The following is a 16,997-nucleotide window of genomic DNA, read 5'->3' on the forward strand; positions in this document are numbered from 1 at the left end:
TTGTTAAGCTACTATGACCTCCACGTCTCTTCCACGGGTAATTGATATTGTCTTTTTATTCCACAGCGACCTCCACCACTTTTCCAAGAGGCATGAAAACCGTCTCGTTAAGCTACTGTGACCTCCACGTCTCTTCCACGGGGCATTGATATTGTCTTTTTATTCCATTGCGACGTCCACCACTCTCCCAAAGGGAATTGATATTTACTGTTGAGCCACCCCCGTAGTGTTCGGGTTCGGTTCGGTTCGTCGAACACCGGGATGTTCGAGGAACTGTTCGTCGAACACCGTCGAACACCGTTAAAACTAATGGCAGGCAAACAAAAACACATAGAAACACATACAAAACACCTTCAAAGGTGTCCAAAAGCTTACAAACTGCTCAGAAGAAACTCTCTTTAAAAAAGCCGGCCGGCAATTCAGCAGTGGCATACACTGGTACCAGACAATTTAAACAAGAAGGAATAGAGCATCACACATAGATTAGATAGATAGAAACATGTCAGTCACATATATAAGAAGTACAGTGACAGTGTTGGTTACTGTACTTGTCATTTAGTGTTAAAAGATTTATTAAAAAAAATATTAGTGTTTTCATGCACCGTCTCTTTAAAAAAGCCGGCCGGCAATTTAGCATCGGTACCCGACAATTTATAACAGAAAGAATAGAGCATCACACATAGATTAGATAGATAGAAACATGTCAGTCACATATATAAGAAGTACAGTGATAGTGTTGATTACTGTACTTGTCATTTAGTGTTAAAATAAAGGACTTATTAAAAAAAAAATTGGCGTGGGGTTCCCCGTAATTTTAGTCTCTAGCGGAGGTTAAGCAGACGGCTGGGGCAGATGTTTGAAGCCTGGGAAGGGGGTAATACCCACGGAGCTTCCCAGGCTACTAATATCAGCCCCCAGCTGAATACCTAGCCTTTACTAGCTATTAAAATGGGGGACCCCCAAAAAAATTATGTGGGGTCCCCCCTATTTTAATAGCTAGCAAAGACTAGGCAGACTGCTGGGGATGATATTAATAGCCCAGGAAGGGTGCCATGAATATTGGCCCCCTCCCAGTCTAGAAACACCAGCCGTCAGCCGCCCCAGAAATGGCGCATCCATAGAATGCGCCAATTCTGGCACTTAGCCTCGCTCTTCCCACTGCCCTGTAGCGGTGGCAGTGGGGTAATAGGGTTGGGGTTGATGTCAGCTTATAATGCCAGCTGACATCAAGCCCAGGTTAGTAATGGAGAGGCGTCTATAAGACACCCCCATTACTAACCCCATAGTCAAAGTTACAAAAAAACACAAACACCCAGAATAAAGTCCTTTAATCGAAATAAACACACAATTCTTTATTGTTCTAAATTAAACCATACTTACCATCACGCCCATTCCAGCTGAAGCCAACCATCTCCTGCAATAAAAGTAAAATAATAAAGCAACATCATCCTTACCTTTCCATGGTTTCCACGACAGCTTCAGCTCTGCTACATTCACATGACAGGCTGGACCGCAGCAGAATGCTGCCATCCAGCTTGCCATGCGGCATACACTGAGAAGTGCAGGCATGCTTGCGCTCTGCAGTGTCTGGCTGTGACGGCATCCAGATGAGCCGGGTATTACCCCCTTCCCAGGCTTCAAACATCTGCCCCAGCCGTCTGCTTAACCTCCGCTAGAGACTAAAATTACGCGGAACCCCACGCCAATTTTTTTTTTAATAAATCTTAATAAATCCTTTATTTTAACACTAAATGACAAGTACAGTAATCAACACTATCACTGTACTTCTTATATATGTGACTGACATGTTTCTATCTATCTAATCTATGTGTAATGCTCTATTCTTTCTGTTATAAATTGTCGGATACCAACGCTGAATTGCCGGCCGGCTTTTTTAAAGAGACGGTGCATGAAAACACTAATATTTTTTTTAATAAATCCTTTACACTAAATGACAAGTACAGTAACCAACACTGTCACTGTACTTCTTATATATTTGACTGATATGTTTCTATCTATCTAATCTATGTGTGATACTCTATTCTTTCGGTTCTAAATTGTCTGGTACCGGTGTATGCCGCTGCTGAATTGCCGGCGTTTCGTGTTTCACTGTGATCACTGTTCCCATCGATTTGGGCAACCACTGTAATGCCACAACCACCATGGCTGTGGCATTACAGTGAGTGGCAGACAATCCCTGCATGATTGGTGCTCTAAATAGCGCCATACATTCAGGACACGCTTTCGGTGCACAAACAGTTATCGAACATAACCTCGAACAGCCGAATTTTTTGCAAATCGTTCGCGTTCGTCGAATGACTCGAACACCGCCCAAAACAGCTCGAATTTGAGATTGGCGAACATTTCTAGTCGAACACCGGTCATCTCTATTGATATTGTCTTTTTATTCCTCTGAGACCTCCGCCACTTCTCCAAGGGGCATTAAAACCGTCTTGTTAAGCTACTGTCTCCACATCTCTTCCACGGGGCATTGATATTTTCTTTTTAATCCACTGCAACCTCCACCACTCTTCCAAGGGGCATTATAACCGCCTTGTTAAGCTACTATCTCCACGTCTCTTCCACGGGGCATTGACATTGTCTTTTTATTCTACTGTAACATCCACCACTCTTCCAAGGGGCATTAAAACCGGCTTGTTAAGCTACTGTGACTTTCACGTCTCTTCCACGGGGCATTGATATTGTCTTTTTTTTCCACAGCGACCTTCACCACTCTTCCAAGGGGCATTGATATTCTCTTTTTATTCCACAGAGACCTCCACCACTCTTACAATGGGCACTAAAACCATCTTGTTAGGCAACTGTGACCTCCACGTCTCTTCCACGGGGAATTGATATTGTCTTCTTATTTGTCTGCGACCTCCACCACTCTTCCAAGGGGCATTAAAACGGTCTTGTTAATCTACTGTGAACTCCAAGTCTCTTCCAAGGGGCATTATTATTGTATTTTTATTCCACTGTGACTTCCAACACTCTTCCATAGGGCATTGATATTGTATTTTTATTCCACTGTGACCGCCACCATTCTTCCAAGGGGTCATTGATATTGCCTTTTTATTGCACTGCGACCTCCACCACTCTTACAAGGGGCATTAAAACCATCGTGTTAAGCTACTGTGACCTCCAAGTCACTTCCAAGGGGCATTAAAGCCGTCTTCTTAAGCTACTGTGACCTCCACTTATTTTCCACAGGGCATTGATATTGTCTTTTTATTGCACTGCAACCTCAACCACTCTTCCAAGGGGCATTAAAACCATCTTGTTAGGCTACTGTGATCTCCACTTCTCTTCCACGGAGCATTGATATTGTCTTTTTATTCCACTGTGACCTCCATCACTCTTTCAAGGGGCATTGATAGTGTCTTTTTATTCAACTGCGACCTCCACAAACTCTTCCAAGAGGCATTAAAACGGTGTTATTAAGCTACTGAGACCTCCAATTCTCTTCTACAGGACATCGATATTGTCTTTTTATTCCACTGCGACCTCCACCACTCTTCCATAGGGCATTGATATTATCTTTTTATGCGACTGTGACCTTCACCACTCTTCCAAGGGGCATTGAAACCATTTTCTTAAGCTACTGGGACCTCCGCTTCTCTTCCACGGGGCATTGATATTGTCTTTTTATTCCACTGTGACCTTCACCACCCTTCCAAGGGGCATTAAAAACATCTTGTTAAGCTACTGTGACCTCCACGTCTCTTCCACTGGGCATTAATATTGTCTTTATATTTTTTTGCGACCTCCATCACTCTTCCAAGGGGCATTGATATTGGCTTTTTATTCCACTGCGACATCCACCACTCTTCCAAGGGGCATTAAAACCATGTTGTTAAGCTACTGTGATCTCCACCTCTTCCAAGGGGCATTGATATGGTATTTTTATTCCACTGTAACCTCCACCACTATTCCAAGGGGCACTAAAACCATCTTGTTAAGCTACTGTGACCTACACGTCTCTTCCAAGGGGCATTAAAATTATGTTGATAAACCACTCTGAACTCCACAGCGCTTCCAAGGGGCATTAAAACTGTCTTGTTAAACTACGGTGACCTCCATGTCTCTTCCAAGGGGCATTGATATTGTCTTTTTATTCCACTGCGACCTCCACCACTCTTCCAAGGGGCATTAATATTGTCTTTTTATTCCACTGCAACCTCCACCACTTTTCCATGGGTCATTGATATTGTCTTTTTATTCCACTGCGACCTCCACCACTCTCCCAAGGGGCATTAGAACCGTGTTGTTAAGCTTCTGTGACCTCCACGTCTTTTCTTATGGGCATTAAAACTGTCATGCTAAATCACTCTGAACTCCACAGCTCTTCCAAGGGGCATTAAATTCGTCTTGTATAGCTCCTGTGACCTCCACGTCTCTTCCACAGGGCATTGATATTGTCTTTTTATTCCACTGCGACCTCCACTACTCTTCCAAGGGACAATAAAACCGTCTTGTTAAGCTACTGTAACCTCCATATCTCTTCAACAGGGCATTCATATTGTCTTTTTTTTCCACTGCGACCTCCACCACTCTTCCAAAGGGCATTAAAACCATCTTGTTAAGCTTCTGTGACCTCCACGTCTTTACCAAAGGGCAAAAAAACCATCTTGTTAAACCACGCTGAACTCCACAGCTTTTCCAAGGGGCATTAAAACCGTCTTGTTAAGCTACTGTGACCTCCACATCTCTTCCACGGGGCATTGTTATTGTCTTTTTATTCCACAGCGACCTCCACCACTCTTCCAAGGAGTATTTAAACCGTCTTGCTAGGCTACTGTCACCTCCATGTCTCTTCCACGAGGCATTGATATTGTATTTTAAATACACTGCTACCTCCACCACTCTTCCAAGGGGCATCGATATTCTTTTTTTATTCCACTGCGAATTCCACCACTCTTCCAAGGGGCATTGATAAAGTCTTTTTATTCCACTGCGACCTCCACCACTCTTCCAAGGGACATTAAAACCGTGTTGTTAAGCTACTGTGACCTTCACGTCTCTTCCACGGGGCATTGAAACCATCTTGTTAAACCACTCTGAATTCCACAGTTCTTCCAAGGGGCCTTAAAACTGTCTTGTTAAGCTACTGTGACCTCCGTGTCTCTTACACTGGGCAATGATATTGTCTTTTTATTCCACAGCAGCTTCCACCACTCTTCCAAGGGGCATTAAAACTGTCTTGTTAAGCTACTGAGACCTCCACGTCTCTTCCACGGAGCATTGATATTGTCTTTTTAATTCCATTGCGACCTCCACCACTCTACCAAGGGGCATTAATATTGTCTTTTTATTCCACTGCGACCTCTACCACACTTCCAAGGGGCATTAAAACCGTCTTGTTAAGCTACTGTGATCTGCACGTCTCTACCACTGGGCATTGATTTTGTCTTTTTATTCCACAGCGACCTCCACCACTCTTCCAAGGGTCATTGGTATTGTCTTTTTATTCCACAGCGACCTCCACCACTCTTCCAAGGGGCATTGCACCGTCTCGTTAAGGTACTGTGACCTCCAGGTCTCTACCACTGGTCATTGATTTTGTCTTTTTATTCCACTGCGACCTCCACCACTCTTCCAAGGGGCATTAAAACGATCTTGTTAAGCTTCTGTGACCTGCACGTCTCTGCCACGGGGCATTGATATTGTCTTTTTATTCAACTGCGACCTCCACCACTCTTCCATGGGGCATTGATATTGTCTTTTTATTCAACTCCGACCTCCACTACTTTTCCAAGGGGCATTGATATTGTCTTTTTATTCCACTGCGACCTCCACCACTGTACCAAGGGGTATTAAAACGATCTTGTTAAGCAACTGTGACCTTCACGTCTCTTCCACGGGGCATTGATATTGCCTTTTTATTCCACTGCGACCTCCACCACTCTTCCATGGGGCAGTAAAACCATCTTGTGAAGCTACTGTGACCTCCACATCTCTTCCACGGGGCATTGATATTGCCTTTTTTTTCCACAGCTACCTCAACCACTCTTTAAACGGGCATTGATATTGTCTTTTTATTCCACAGAGACCTCCACCAGTTTTCCAATGGGCAGTAAAACCATCTTGTTAAGCTACTGTGACCTCCAGGTCTCTTCCACGTGGCATTGATATTGTCTTTATATTCCACTGTGACCTCCACCACTCTTCCAATGGACATTAAAACCATCTTGTTAGGCTACTGTGACCTCCACGTCTCTTCCACGGGGCGTTGATATTGTCTTTTTATTACACTGCGACCTCCACCACTCTTCCAAGGGGCATTAAAACAGTGTCGTTAAGCTACTGAGACGTCCAATTCTCTTCCACAGGGCATTGATATTCTCTTTTTATTCAACTGCGACCTCCACCACTCTTCCAAGGGGGCATTGATATTGTCTTTTTATTCCACTGCGACCTCCACCACTCTTCCAAAGGGCATTAAAACCATTTTCTGAAGCTACTCTGACCTCCAAGTCTCTTCCACGGGGCTTTGATATTGTCTTTTTAATCAATTGTAACCTCCAGCACTATTAGAAGTGGCATTAAAACCGTCTTGTTAAGCTACTGTGACCTCCACGTCTCTTCCAAGGAGCATTAAAACCATCTAGTTAAACCAATTTGTACTCCACAGCTCTTCCAAGGGGCATTAAAACTGTCTTGTTAAGCTACTGTGACCTCTGCTTCTCTTCCACGGGGCCTTGATATTGCCTTTTTATTCCACTGCGACCTTCACCATCCTTCCAAGGGGCATTAAAAACATCTTGTTAAGCTACTGTGACCTCCACGTCTCTTCCACTGGGCATTAATATTGTCTTTATATTTTATTGCGATCTCCACCACTTTTCCAAAGGGCATTGATATTGTCTTTTTATTCCACTGCGACCTCCACCACTCTTCCAAGGGGCATTAAAACCATCTTGTTAAGCTACTATGATCTCCACGTCTTTTACATGGGGCACTGATATTGTATTTTTATTCCACTGTAAACTCTACCACTCTTCCAAGGAGCACTAATACTGTCTTCTTAAACCACTCTGAACTCCACAGCTCTTCCAAGGAACATTAAATCTGTCTTGTTAAGCTACGGTGACCTCCACTTCTCTTCCACGGGGCATTGATATTGTCTTTTTATTCCACTGCGACCTCCACCACTTTTCCATGGGGCATTGATATTGTTTTTTTATTCCACTGCGACCTCCACCACTCCCCCAAGGGGCATTAAAACCATCTTGTTAAGTTACTGTGACCTCCACGTCTCTTCTTAGGGTCATTAAACCTGTCTTGTTAAATCACTCTGAACTCCACACCTCTTCCAAGGGGCATTAAATTCGTCTTGTATAGCTACTGTGACCTCCATGTCTCTTCCACAGGGCATTGATATTGTCTTTTTATTCCACTGCGACCTCCACCACTCTTCCAAGTGGCATTAAAACCATCTTGTTAAGCTTCTGTGACCTCCATATCTTTACCAAGAGGCATTAAAACCATCTTTTTAAACCACGCTGAACTCCATAGATCTTCCAAGGGGCATGAAAACCGTCTTGTTAAGCTACAGTGACCTCCACATCTCTTCCACGTGGCATTGATATTGACTTTTTATTCCACAGCGACCTCCACCACTCTTCCAAGGGGCATTAAAAATGTCTTGTTAAGCTACTGTGACCTCCACGTCTCTTCCACGGGGCATTGATATTGTCTTTTTATTCCACTCTAACCTCCACCACTCTTCCAAGGGGCATTAAAACCGTCTTATTAAGTTACTGTGACCTCCACGTCTCTTCTTAGGGGCATTAAACCTGTCTTGTTAAATCACTCTGAACTCCACAGCTCTTCCAAGGGGCATTAAATTCGTCTTGTTAAGCTACTGTAACCTCCATGTCTCTTCAACAGGGCATTCATATTGTCTTTTTTTTCCACTGCGACCTCCACCACTCTTCCAAAGGGCATTAAAACCATCTTGTTAAGCTTCTGTGACCTCCACGTCTTTACCAAGGGGCAAAAAAACCATCTTGTTAAACCACGCTGAACTCCACAGCTTTTCGAAGGGGCATTAAAACCGTCTTGTTAAGCTACTGTGACCTCCACGTCTCTTCCACGGGGCATTGTTATTGTCTTTTTATTCCACAGCGACCTCCACCACTCTTCCAAGGAGTATTAAAACCGTCTTGTTAGGCTACTGTCACCTCCATGTCTCTTCGACGAGGCATTGATATTGTATTTTTAATACACTGCTACCTCCACCACTCTAACAAGGGGCATCGATATTCTTTTTTAATTCCACTGCGACCTCCACCACTCTTCCAAGGGGCATTGATAAAGTCTTTTTATTCCACTGCGACCTTCACCACTCTTCCAAGGGGCATTAAAACCGTCTTGTTAAGCTACTGTGACCTTCACGTCTCTTCCACGGGGTATTGAAACCATCTTGTTAAACCACTCTGAACTCCACAGCTCTTCCAAGGGGCCTTAAAACTGTCTTGTTAAGCTACTGTGACCTCCATGTCTCTTCCACGAGGCAATGATATTGTCTTTTTATTCCACAGCAGCTTCCACCACTCTTCCAAGGGGCATTAAAACTGCCCTGTTAAGCTACTGAGACCTCCACGTCTCTTCCATGGGGCATTGATATTGTCTTTTTAATTCCATTGCGACCTCCACCACTCTACCAAGGGGCATTAATATTGTTTTTTTATTCCACTGCGACCTCTACCACGCTTCCAAGGGGCATTAAAACCGTCTTGTTAAGCTACTGTGATCTGCACGTCTCTACCACTGGGCATTGATTTTGTCTTTTTATTCCACAGCGACCTCCACCACTCTTCCAAGGGTCATTGATATTGTCTTTTTATTCCACAGCGACCTCCACCACTCTTCCAAGGGGCATTGCACCGTCTCGTTAAGGTACTGTGACCTCCAGGTCTCTACCACTGGTCATTGATTTTGTCTTTTTATTCCACTGCGACCTCCACCACTCTTCCAAGGGGCATTAAAATGATCTTGTTAAGCTTCTGTGACCTGCACGTCTCTGCCACGGGGCATTGATATTGTCTTTTTATTCAACTGCGACCTCCACCACTCTTCCATGGGGCATTGATATTGTCTTTTTATTCAACTCCGACCTCCACTACTTTTCCAAGGGGCATTGATATTGTCTTTTTATTCCACTGCGACCTCCACCACTGTACCAAGGGGCATTAAAACGATCTTGTTAAGCAACTGTGACCTTCACGTCTCTTCCACGGGGCATTGATATTGCCTTTTTATTCCACTGCGACCTCCGCCACTCTTCCATGGGGCATTAAAACCATCTTGTGAAGCTACTGTGACCTCCACATCTCTTCCACGGGGCATTGATATTGCCTTTTTTTTCCACAGCTACCTCAACCACTCTTTAAACGGGCATTGATATTGTCTTTTTATTCCACAGAGACCTCCACCAGTTTTCCAATGGGCAGTAAAACCATCTTGTTAAGCTACTGTGACCTCCAGGTCTCTTCCACGTGGCATTGATATTGTCTTTATATTCCACTGTGACCTCCACCACTCTTCCAATGGACATTAAAACCATCTTGTTAGGCTACTGTGACCTCCACGTCTCTTCCACGGGGCATTGATATTGTCTTTTTATTACACTGCGACCTCCACCACTCTTCCAAGGGGCATTAAAACAGTGTCGTTAAGCTACTGAGACGTCCAATTCTCTTCCACAGGGCATTGATATTCTCTTTTTATTCTACTGCGACCTCCACCACTCTTCCAAGGGGGCATTGATATTGTCTTTTTATTCCACTGCGACCTCCACCACTCTTCCAAAGGGCATTAAAACCATTTTCTGAAGCTACTCTGACCTCCAAGTCTCTTCCACGGGGCTTTTATATTGTCTTTTTAATCAATTGTAACCTCCAGCACTATTCCAAGTGGCATTAAAACCGTCTTGTTAAGCTACTGTGACCTCCACGTCTCTTCCAAGGAGCATTAAAACCATCTAGTTAAACCAATTTGTACTCCACAGCTCTTCCAAGGGGCATTAAAACCGTCTTGTTAAGCTACTGTGACCTCCGCTTCTCTTCCACGGGGCCTTGATATTGCCTTTTTATTTCACTGCGACCTTCACCATCCTTCCAAGGGGCATTAAAAACATCTTGTTAAGCTACTGTGACCTCCACGTCTCTTCCACTGGGCATTAATATTGTCTTTATATTTTATTGCGATCTCCACCACTTTTCCAAAGGGCATTGATATTGTCTTTTTATTCCACTGCGACCTCCACCACTCTTCCAAGGGGCATTAAAACCATCTTGTTAAGCTACTATGATCTCCACGTCTTTTCCATGGGGCACTGATATTGTATTTTTATTCCACTGTAAACTCTACCACTCTTCCAAGGAGCACTAATACTGTCTTCTTAAACCACTCTGAACTCCACAGCTCTTCCAAGGAACATTAAATCTGTCTTGTTAAGCTACGGTGACCTCCACTTCTCTTCCACGGGGCATTGATATTGTCTTTTTATTCCACTGCGACCTCCACCACTTTTCCATGGGGCACTGATATTGTTTTTTTATTCCACTGCGACCTCCACCACTCCCCCAAGGGGCATTAAAACCATCTTGTTAAGTTACTGTGACCTCCACGTCTCTTCTTAGGGTCATTAAACCTGTCTTGTTAAATCACTCTGAACTCCACACCTCTTCCAAGGGGCATTAAATTCGTCTTGTATAGCTACTGTGACCTCCATGTCTCTTCCACAGGGCATTGATATTGTCTTTTTATTCCACTGCGACCTCCACCACTCTTCCAAGTGGCATTAAAACCATCTTGTTAAGCTTCTGTGACCTCCATATCTTTACCAAGAGGCATTAAAACCATCTTTTTAAACCACGCTGAACTCCATAGATCTTCCAAGGGGCATTAAAACTGTCTTGTTAAGCTACAGTGACCTCCACATCTCTTCCACGTGGCATTGATATTGACTTTTTATTCCACAGCGACCTCCACCACTCTTCCAAGGGGCATTAAAAATGTCTTGTTAAGCTACTGTGACCTCCACGTCTCTTCCACGGGGCATTGATATTGTCTTTTTATTTCACTCTAACCACCACCACTCTTCCAAGGGGCATTAAAACCGTCTTATTAAGTTACTGTGACCTCCACGTCTCTTCTTAGGGGCATTAAACCTGTCTTGTTAAATCACTCTGAACTCCACAGCTCTTCCAAAGGGCATTAAATTCGTCTTGTATAGCTACTGTCAAATCCACGTCTCTTCCACAGGGCATTGATATTGTCTTTTTATTCCACTGCGACCTCCACCACTCTTCCAAGGGGCATTAAAACCATCTTGTTAAGCTTCTGTGACCTCCATATCTTTAAAAAGAGGCATTAAAACCATCTTGTTAAACCACGCTGAACTCCACAGCTCTTCCAAGGGGCATTAAAACCGTCTTGTTAAGCTACAGTGAACTCCACATCTCTTCCACGTGGCATTGATATTGACTTTCTAATTGCATTGCGACCTCCACCACTCTACCAAGGGGCATTGATATTGTCTTTTTATTCCAATGTATCCTCCACCACTCTTCCAAGAGGCATTAAAACCGTCTTGTTTAGCTACTGTGATCTTCACGTCTCTACCACTGGGCATTGATTTTGTCCCTTTTTTCCACAGTGACCTCCACCACTCTTCCAAGGAGCATTGATATTGTCTTTTTATTCCACAGCGACATCCACGACTCTTCCAAGGGGCATTAAAACCGTCTTGTTAATCTACTGTGACCTGCAGGTCTCTTCCATGGGGCATTGATTTTGTCTTTTTATTCCGCTGCGACCTCCACCACTCTTCCAATGGGCATTAAAACCATCTTGTTAGGCTTCTGTGACCTCCACGTCTCTTCCATGGGGCATTGATATTGTCTTTTTATTTCACTGCGACCTCCACCATTCTTCCAAGGGGCATTGATATTGTTTGTTTATTCCACTGCGACCTCCACCACTCTCCCATACGACATTGATATTGTCTTTTTATTCAACTCCTACCTCCACTACTCTTCCAAGGGGCATTGATATTGTCTTTTTATTCCACTGCGACCTCCACCACTGTTCCAAGGGGCATTAAAACCATCTTGTGAAGCTACTGTGACCTCCACATCTCTTCCACGGCGCATTGATATTGTCTTTTTATTCCATTGCGACCTCCACCACTCTTCCAAGGGCCACTGATATTGTCTTTTTATTCCACAGCGACCTCCACCACTCTTCTAAGGGGCATTGATATTGTCTTTTTATTCCACTGCAACCTCCACCACTCTTCCAAGGGGCATTAAAACCGTCTTTTTTAGTTACTGTGACCTCCACGTCTCTTCTTAGGGGCATTATACCTGTCTTGTTAAATCACTCTGAACTCCACAGCTCTTTCAAGGGGCATTAAATTCATCTTGTATAGCTACTGTGACCTCCACTTTTCTTCCACAGGGCATTGATATTGTCTTTTTATTCCACTGCGACCTCCACCACTCTTCCAATGGGCATTAAAACCATCTTGTTAGGCTTCTGTGACCTCCACGTCTCTTCCACGGGGCATTGATATTGTCTTTTTATTCCACTGCGACCTCCACCACTGTACAAAGGGGCATTAAAACGATCTTGTTAAGCTACTGTGACCTTCACGTCTCTTCCACGGGGCATTGATATTGTCTTTTTATTCCACTTTGACCTCCACCACTTTTCCACGAGGCTTTGATATTGTCTTTTTATTTCACTGCGAACTCCACCACTCCTTCAAGGGGCATTAAAACCGTCTTTTTAAGTTACTGTGATCTCCACGTCTCTTCTAAGGGGCATTAAACCTGTCTTGTTAAACCTCTCTGAACACAGCTCTTCCAAGGGGCATTAAATTCGTCTCTGTTAAGCTACTGTGACCTCCACATCTCTTCCACAGGGCATTGATTTTGTCTTTTTATACCACAGCGTCCTCCACTACTCTTCCAAGGGACATTAAAAACGTCTTGTTAAGCTACTGTGACCTCCACGTCTCTTCCAAGAGGCATTAAAACCATCTTCTTAAACCAATTTGAACTCCACACCTCTTCCAAGGGGCATTAAAATCGTCTTGTTAAGCTACTGTGACCACCACAACTCTTTCACAGGGCATTGATATTGTCTTTTTATTTCACTGCGACCTCCACCACACTACTAAGGGGAATTAAAAGAGTATTGTTAAGCTACTGTGACCTCCACGTCTCTTCCAAGAGGCATTAAAACCATCTTATTAAACCACTCTGACCTCCACAGTTCTTCCAAGGGGCATTAAAATCGTCTTGTTAAGCTACTGTGACCTCCAAGTCTCTTCCACGGGGCATTGATATTGTCTTTTTATTCCACTGTGACCTCCATCACTCTTTCAAGGGGCATTGATATTGTCTTTTTATTCAACTGCGACGTCCACCACTCTTCCAAGGGGCATTAAAACGATGTTATTAAGCTACTGAGACCTCCAATTCTCTTCTACGGGGCATTGATATAGTCTTTTTATTCCACTGCGACCTCCACCAGTCTTCCATAGGGCATTGATATTATCTTTTTATGCGACTGCGACCTCCACCACTCTTCCAAGGGGTCATTGATATTGTCTTTTTATTCCACTGCAACTTCCACCACTCTTCCAAGGGGCATTAAAACCATTTTGTTAAGCTACTGGGACCTCCGCTTCTCTTCCACGGGGCATTGATATTGTCTTTTTATTCCACTGCGACCTTCACCACCCTTCCAAGGGGCATTAAAAACATCTTGTTAAGCTACTGTGACCTCCACGTCTCTTCCAAGAGGCAATAAAACCATCTTATTAAACCACTCTGACCTCCACAGTTCTTCCAAGGGGCATTAAAATCGTCTTGTTAAGCTACTGTGACCTCCAAGTCTCTTCCACGGGGCATTGATATTGTCTTTTTATTCCACTGTGACCTCCATCACTCTTTCAAGGGGCATTGATATTGTCTTTTTATTCAACTGCGACGTCCACCACTCTTCCAAGGGGCATTAAAACGATGTTATTAAGCTACTGAGACCTCCAATTCTCTTCTACGGGGCATTGATATAGTCTTTTTATTCCACTGCGACCTCCACCAGTCTTCCATAGGGCATTGATATTATCTTTTTATGCGACTGCGACCTCCACCACTCTTCCAAGGGGTCATTGATATTGTCTTTTTATTCCACTGCAACTTCCACCACTCTTCCAAGCGGCATTAAAACCATTTTGTTAAGCTACTGGGACCTCCGCTTCTCTTCCACGGGGCATTGATATTGTCTTTTTATTCCACTGCGACCTTCACCACCCTTCCAAGGGGCATTAAAAACATCTTGTTAAGCTACTTTGACCTCCACGTCTCTTCCACCGGGCATTAATATTGTCTTTATATTTTTTTGCGACCTCCATCACTCTTCCAAGGGGCATTGATATTGGCAATTTATTCCACTGCGACATCCACCACTCTTCCAAGGGGCATTAAAACCATCTTGTTAAGCTACTGTGATCTCCCCCTCTCTTCCACGTGGCATTGATATGGTATTTTTATTCCACTGTAACCTCCACCACTATTCCAAGGGGCATTAAAACCATCTAGTTAAGCTACTGTGACCTACACGTCTCTTCCAAGGGGCATTAAAATTATGTTGATAAACCACTCTGAACTCCACAGCGCTTCCAAGGGGCATTAAAACTGTCTTGTTAAGCTACGGTGACCTCCATGTCTCTTCCAAGGGGCATTGATATTGTCTTTTTATTCCACTGCGACCTCCACCACTCTTCCAAGGGGCATTGATATTGTCTTTTTATTCCACTGCAACCTCCACCACTTTTCCATGGGTCATTGATATTGTCTTTTTATTCCACTGTGACCTCCACCACTCTCCCAAGGGGCATTAGAACCGTGTTGTTAAGCTTCTGTGACCTCCACGTCTCTTCTTATGGGCATTAAACCTGTCATGCTAAATCACTCTGAACTCCACAGCTCTTCCAAGGGGCATTAAATTCGTCTTGTATAGCTCCTGTGACCTCCACGTCTCTTCCACAGGGCATTGATATTGTCTTTTTATTCCACTGCGACCTCCACTACTCTTCCAAGGGACAATAAAACCGTCTTGTTAAGCTACTGTAACCTCCATGTCTCTTCAACAGGGCATTCATATTGTCTTTTTTTTCCACTGCGACCTCCACCACTCTTCCAAAGGGCATTAAAACCATCTTGTTAAGCTTCTGTGACCTCCACGTCTTTACCAAGGGGCAAAAAAAACATCTTGTTAAACCACGCTGAACTCCACAGCTTTTCCAAGGGGCATTAAAACCGTCTTGTTAAGCTACTGTGACCTCCACGTCTCTTCCACGGGGCATTGTTATTGTCTTTTTATTCCACAGCGACCTCCACCACTCTTCCAAATAGTATTAAAACCGTCTTGTTAGGCTACTGTCACCTCCATGTCTCTTCGACGAGGCATTGATATTGTATTTTTAATACACTGCTACCTCCACCACTCTAACAAGGGGCATCGATATTCTTTTTTAATTCCACTGCGACCTCCACCACTCTTCCAAGGGGCATTGATAAAGTCTTTTTATTCCACTGCGACCTTCACCACTCTTCCAAGGGGCATTAAAACCGTCTTGTTAAGCTACTGTGACCTTCACGTCTCTTCCACGGGGCATTGAAACCATCTTGTTAAACCACTCTGAACTCCACAGCTCTTCCAAGGGGCCTTAAAACTGTCTTGTTAAGCTACTGTGACCTCCATGTCTCTTCCACGAGGCAATGATATTGTCTTTTTATTCCACAGCAGCTTCCACCACTCTTCCAAGGGGCATTAAAACTGCCCTGTTAAGCTACTGAGACCTCCACGTCTCTTCCACGGGGCATTGATATTGTCTTTTTAATTCCATTGCGACCTCCACCACTCTACCAAGGGGCATTAATATTGTTTTTTTATTCCACTGCGACCTCTACCACACTTCCAAGGGGCATTAAAACCGTCTTGTTAAGCTACTGTGATCTGCACGTCTCTACCACTGGGCATTGATTTTGTCTTTTTATTCCACAGCGACCTCCACCACTCTTTCAAGGGTCATTGATATTGTCTTTTTATTCCACAGCGACCTCCACCACTCTTCCAAGGGGCATTGCACCGTCTCGTTAAGGTACTGTGACCTCCAGGTCTCTACCACTGGTCATTGATTTTGTCTTTTTATTCCACTGCGACCTCCACCACTCTTCCAAGGGGCATTAAAACGATCTTGTTAAGCTTCTGTGACCTGCACGTCTCTGCCACGGGGCATTGATATTGTCTTTTTATTCAACTGCGACCTCCACTACTTTTCCAGGGGGCATTGATATTGTCTTTTTATTCCACTGCGACCTCCACCACTGTACCAAGGGGCATTAAAACGATCTTGTTAAGCAACTGTGACCTTCACGTCTCTTCCACGGGGCATTGATATTGCCTTTTTATTCCACTGCGACCTCCACCACTCTTCCATGGGGCAGTAAAACCATCTTGTGAAGCTACTGTGACCTCCACATCTCTTCCACGGGGCATTGATATTGCCTTTTTTTTCCACAGCTACCTCAACCACTCTTTAAACGGGCATTGATATTGTCTTTTTATTACACAGAGACCTCCACCAGTTTTCCAATGGGCAGTAAAACCATCTTGTTAAGCTACTGTGACCTCCAGGTCTCTTCCACGTGGCATTGATATTGTCTTTATATTCCACTGTGACCTCCACCACTCTTCCAATGGACATTAAAACCATCTTGTTAGGCTACTGTGACCTCCACGTCTCTTCCACGGGGCATTGATATTGTGTTTTTATTACACTGCGACCTCCACCACTCTTCCAAGGGGCATTAAAACAGTGTCGTTAAGCTACTGAGACGTCCAATTCTCTTCCACAGGGCATTGATATTCTCTTTTTATTCAACTGCGACCTCCACCACTCTTCCAAGGGG

Source organism: Phyllobates terribilis, unplaced genomic scaffold (assembly GCF_046119375.1).
Source record: "Phyllobates terribilis strain yellow unplaced genomic scaffold, ASM4611937v1 Scaffold_1__5_contigs__length_1240528914, whole genome shotgun sequence".
NCBI lineage: Eukaryota > Metazoa > Chordata > Amphibia > Anura > Dendrobatidae > Phyllobates > Phyllobates terribilis.